This window comes from Suricata suricatta, chromosome 11 (genome assembly GCF_006229205.1).
Source record: "Suricata suricatta isolate VVHF042 chromosome 11, meerkat_22Aug2017_6uvM2_HiC, whole genome shotgun sequence".
NCBI lineage: Eukaryota > Metazoa > Chordata > Mammalia > Carnivora > Herpestidae > Suricata > Suricata suricatta.
In genome coordinates this window covers 108,734,370-108,740,242 of record NC_043710.1, presented here as the reverse complement: position 1 = coordinate 108,740,242, position 5,873 = coordinate 108,734,370, and the positions used below count along the sequence as shown (strand labels likewise).

Below are 5,873 nucleotides of genomic sequence, written 5' to 3'. Positions count from 1 at the left end.
CCCCCCCCCCCCCCCCCCCCCCCCCCCCCCCCCCCCCCCCCCCCCGCCTCTGCCCCTCTCCCTGACTAGCACGCACTCTCTTAAAAAAAAAAAGTAAGGGAAAGGCAGTAACCAATGGGATATTTTATTTAAAAGGGAGTGAATGTCAGGGCCATGTTAGCCTCAGATAGGAGGAGGTATGACGCTTGATCGTCTTAGGTGGGACAAATAGATGTCTGCACGAGGGAGGTGGAGAGTTAATGAAGCTTCTATGGTGAGGCTTCGATTTGAAAAGTGGGCTCGGGTAGAAGAAGCGATTCGGAACGCTACTATGGGGGAAAAATGCTCTTTATGAACAGTGGTCGGTTCTCATCCTTGGGTGCACATTAGGATCTTCTTGGGAGACTTAAAACAAGAAAATGATGCTGGGTGCCCAGCCCCAAGGAGTCTGATTTAATTCCCCCGGGATGGGGCCCACGCACCAGTGTTTTTAAAGTGCTGTGTTGACGCTAATGAGCAACCATGATTGAGAACCACCAGCGAGAGGCTTGCCGAGGGCTCAGCTGAGGTGTGGGAATGGGAATTTGTTGTTGAGCCAACAATCAGCTTGGTTACACGCCTCTCTCCAGCACCAACTATTCCTGGAGCAGAAGCTGTGAAATTAGAGCGTGCCACTTGTTTGAGGTTGGGAAGATGCTAAGCTGAAGAAGTAAGTGAGGACAGAGACTGGGGAAGAAGAGTTGAACTGGCCAGCCATAGGCTCTAATCTGATAGAATAAGAACAGATTCCGACGAAATCTAATAAAATAATAATAGCAATACCAAGTCATTTTTAAGTGCCATCCACTAACTACTGAAATAAGGGATTTATACAATTCTCATTTCCTCTCACACAGCTGTGGGCCCGTTATCCCCAGTTTATACACGAGGAAGGTGAAGCTTACAAGTTTCCCAGGGAAACTTGGCTGGCTCAGTCTGAAGAGCATGCGACTCTTGATCTCAGGGTTGTGAGTTCAAGCTCCATGTTGGGTGTAGACATGACTTAAATAAATAGATGTCAAAAAAAAAAAAAGGCCCCCAAGTTTATAGAGTTAGTAAGTGTCAGAACTGGGATTTGAACCCATCTCTGACTGACTCTGGAACCTGAACTCTGGCTAGGCAGGAGCAAGAAGGCAGGGAAAGCTGGGAGGGCAGGAGCTTGTGACAATGTACTGGGTTCTGAATGGGACATGGGCCCAGAGGAAAGAAAATGAGAGGGCTTCCAAGGGAAACTATGGAGGGTGAGGGGCTAGGTCTCCCATCATGAGACCAGGGCCCCTGATGCACTGGAGGGAGACTGGGAAATGAGATTGGGTGGGCACGTTGCCAGTCTCAATCTGTCAATGGCTTATAGACTCCAGGTGGTAAAAGAAACTGGGAGATAGTACAGGGTTATGTAGGGAATGGCTGACATGATGCAGAGCAATGTTTAAATTTCACTGAGTAGACGAAGAGCTCGCAGGTCACCGAGGAGACGTCTGCACGGAAACACTGTTTTCTCCCCATGTTCCTTGCTTTGTCCTGGTAGCCAGAGACGTGACTTAGTGCAGCCTTGGCACTCAAGACTGAAGGCATTGCCCACTCTTTAGCTATAAGCTCATGCCTCAGATCACAGTCGACTTTCAAAGACCAATAAAAAGGTCTGCAAATTGACTAGTGTTAGGAAATCAGGGCGGGACACTTATCACAATTGTTGCTACCCCTGCAAGAGAAGGTTATTCAGAATTATGGTTTTGTTACAAGGTCCCGGGTACAAAGGAGGCAGGGAACACACACCGACACCGTGACAATTCCCCACGTTCGTCATGGACTCCCATCAACGTCACCTGTCAGCAAACAACTGCCCCGGAACTAATTCAGAAAATACCCAAAGGGCCCAACGTGTCGTGGGGGTGGGGGGGTGGTGGTGTAGGTTCTTTCTCGATCTGAATAGACCAAATTAAATGTATACCTAAGAAACAAGTTTTCAGATTTCAGTGTCTTCCCAGCCACACATTATTTTCAAATGAACGAATAAGTTCAAATTGTTGGTACACAGTACTGTTAGGAGAACGGAAGAGGCAAAAAGATAGGTAGAATTCTCTGGGTGATGGCCAAAACAATGTTGGGACCTGGAGCGCCTCGATGGCTCAGTCAGTTAAGCGTCTGTCTTCGGCTCAGGTCATGATCTCATGGTTCATGGGTTCAAGCCCCATGTCGGGCTCTGTGCTGACAGCTTAGAGCCTGGAGCCTGCTTTGGATTCTGTGTCTCCCTCTCTCTCTGCCCCTCCCCTGCTCTAACTCTGTCTCAAAAATAAATAAACATTAAAAAAAAACAAAAACAATGTTGGGCCCTGATGAGGCCACAAGAAACCTGGTGAGCTGAGCTAGCGGGTACCCTGGGAACGGGGAGATTTCTTCTGTCAAAGGGACTATGAATTCTGCACACTAAAGCTGGCAGTTTGGGGGACATGTGTTTAGCCCACCCACTTCCCTCTCTGCTTGTAATCTTGCTTTCCTACTTTTCAATTTAAGTTCATCCTGGAAGTAGAGCACTTATTCCAAGTGCTAGGTGCGGCCTCCCAGGGACTGGAGCCGTCTGCGTGGTGCGCGCTAACATCGGCGCAGGGCCGGGCCTCTGCGCGGGCGTCTTTGCTAAGCCGTCCTAGGCTGGTGCTGCTTCATTCTCCTTAGGTGTGTAAACTGAAGAGGCAATTTTTCCAGCTATGAGGCCAACGAAAATGGTACTTGGCATCCTGGGCCCATCAGCCTTTAGTCTTGGTTAGCCACTACCAAGTGTGGCTCAAGCATATTTGGAGAAGATCTTCATCTGTTGAACCTTCTTTTGGAAAAGCAAAATATTAGCCCGCAAACATGTAAGGGGAAAATGCTGTACTGTCAAGCTCAGGCAGGTGTCATAATCATTTTATCGAGACGATGACATGGACAAATTTTTTTGTCAAAGTAATGAAGTGGTTTGAGTTAAAATAAATCATGTTTCCTTTAAAAAAGACTTATAGCAAACTGAAATTGTGAAATCTGTTAGCATGTTGAAAACATTTGGAGGTTTTTGCGGGGGGAGAGCCTGGCTGGTTCAGTGGGAGGAGGATGTGCGACTCTTGATCTCAGGGTAGTAAGTTCGAGCCCCAGGTTGGGTGTAAAGATTACTTAAATCAATAAACAAATAATTTGTTTAAAAAAAGGAAACATTTGGGGGTTTAACAGGTATATATCTTCCAGGTTGAAATTACTTGGAATTGTAGGTTCTAAATATTTTAAATTGAAATTAAAATGAAATCAAGTATAAATTAAGCTGGGATTTTTCTTTCCTTCTCGGTATTTTTAGGTAAATAAATGAGGACAGGACATGAGACCGGCAAACAGTATTTGCCGGGAGGACCCGTTAAGGTGATCAGACTCTAAGGAGCACTTTCTAGTTGCAGCTCATGACTTATATATTAAAAAAAAAAAGAATACTGTGTATTATACAGAAATGATGAAACCCTCAATTTTGTTTATGAATCTTTTTCTTTTTAAAAATATCTTTCCTACAACCAGTTCTCTAGCAGCCAGCCAACAATGCAGGCTTAACACGTTAGCTAACAGCTTCCTAGTTAAAAACCCAATAAGTAGGACATGGAGGAAACAAATAGAAATGGCCAGTACACCTGGGGAAGCACTTTACTACAATTACTAGGTGACCTCGCGGGCATGACATACCCCCAGAAGCCATCTTTGCCTCCGATCCCCCAAACTATTACATTCAATAGTAACTAAAAGTCCAAAGGACTGGATTTGTGTGATATTTTTATTTTATTATTCTTAACTTTATTTTTATTTATTTTGAGAGAGAGAGAGCGAGTAGGGGAGGGGCAGAGAAAGAGAGAGACAGAGACAGAATCCCAAGCAGGCTTCATGCTGTTGGCGCAAAGCCTGATGCAGGGCTCGAACTCATGAACCATGAAATCATGACCTGAGCTGAAATCAAGAGTTGGATGCTTAACCGATTGAGTCACCCAGGTGCCCCTTAAGTATAATTTATAAATATAAAAGTACTGTGTACATTATGAGATAATTCATCTGTATTCCTACAGTGTCATATTTTCTATGATTCTCGCTAATCTGTTTGAATCTAATGAGATAGTGGGGCTGGACCTCCCAAACCCTGAAATTGAACCGAGAAGAAGACCCAAGGATTCATAGCTTAAGTCTGCACCATCCTCTCACCAGAAAACTGCAAAGCGCTGACATAACTTGTAAGGATATCTGAGTATCTTACAAGACCATTTTGCAGAATCATCACAGGTTTAGCCCTGGCAGGATTTCTAGGTGGGAAAGGGCAGTTATTTCATATTTCCTCCTCACTTTTGTTTTTTGTCATGACCTCAACCAGACTCCTTTTGAGAGTAATCACTTATTTGTGAACACAAACCCCTTTCCTTTGCTTGGTCTCATTTCTTTTCCTTTCTTTTTAACATTTCTTTGTTTTTGAGAGAGAGAGAGACAGAGAGAGAGTTGGGGTGGGACAGGGGCAGAGAGGGAAACACAGAATCTGACTCGGGCTTGGGGCTCTGAGCTGTCAGCCTGAGGTGGGGCTCCATCTCAGGAAAGGTGAGATCATTACCTAAACCAAAGTCAATGTTTAACCGACTGAGCCACCCAGGGGCCCCTGCTCTCATTTCTTGAGTGGCCTGGGTGGAGACCCACCACCAGGCAGTGGCCTGTTTTAAATCCTTAGGCTCCTTTCCCTCCCACTCATTTCTTTGCTCTCCTTCCCTTCACATTCCTGCTAAATGGAAAGACAGTAGGGAAAACAAGGCCTCACACTCTAACACTTTGTTAAGGAAAGGGGTGGCTCAGTCGGTTGAGCGATCGGCTCTTGGTCTTGGTTCAGATCATGATCTCACCGGTTCTTAGATGGAGCCCCCACATCCGGCTCTGCACTGACAGCATCGAGCCTGCCTGGGCTTCTCTCTCTCCCTCTCTTTGCCTCTGCCCACCTGTGCCTCTCTCTCCCTCTCTTTCTCAAAATAAATAAACGTTAAAAAAAAAAAAGAACAATTTAGCCATCCTCTCTCTGGGATGGGCACAAGGTGCAGGGTTATTCCCTTGCTTGAGTGGATGTTTTTAAAATCTGGCTGGGAGATGACATTCTAAATTTAAATCGATAATTTAAAAATATTGTAAGGGGAACCTTCTTCATAATCTCAAGAATAGGCTTTTGACACTTCTCTACCACCTTCCCATTGGCTGTGTGAAAATAAACAAAGACGACCAAAGGGGAACAGGCTATTTATTCAGAGTCTGCTAAGCGAGGGAGCCCACCGCCTTCCCTCGGTTCGGTAGAGACTCAGAGGCCGGCAGGGAAAACGGGGAGGCTTGAGGAGCGCGTTGATTGGACGTTGTGGGCCTGAGAAGCCGGAGGCAGGCGACCTGGAGGCGGCGCCGCTCTGTGATTGGTTGGGGGGACATATTTGGCTTTCTCTGATTGGCCCCGGGGTGGAAGCAGGAGCGAAAACCGGGGAAGCTGGCAGGCAGTGTCCGAGCGCAGCCCGCTCTGGGCCGGTCGCGGCGGGGCCTGCGGTCAGGCTCCCCGAGCCGGTTGCCGCAGAGGTGGAGGGTCGGAGTTCTGTTGTCACACACGGTCTGGCCATTGTCCTGCACTGTCTCAGCTGGGGGAGACCCAGGTTTCTCTTTTCCCTTGACCGAGGAGGCGGCTTCCCAGCTTCATATTTTTGTGTTAGCTGGGACAAGCTAGCGCTCCGGAGCATCAGGACAGGACAAGTATCTATGGGAACAAATGCTGACATTTGAGGGTCAAGCCGGGGAACGACTCGCCCTCCGCCCTCTGGTTCCTACTTCCGCGGGACGTGACC

The 5,873-nt window shown here is 47.0% G+C and overlaps 1 long non-coding RNA gene across 1 annotated transcript in view; it reads right to left on the bottom strand.

Moving 5' to 3' along the window:
• Positions 1–5,272: 5,272 nt before the first annotated feature.
• Positions 5,273–5,873, bottom strand: part of LOC115305912 — a 1,840-nt gene continuing 1,239 nt past the window's right edge. Inside the window, exon 2 of the long non-coding RNA XR_003915083.1 lies at positions 5,273–5,785. This is a non-coding gene — a long non-coding RNA (uncharacterized LOC115305912). The remainder of the gene's footprint in view (positions 5,786–5,873) is intronic.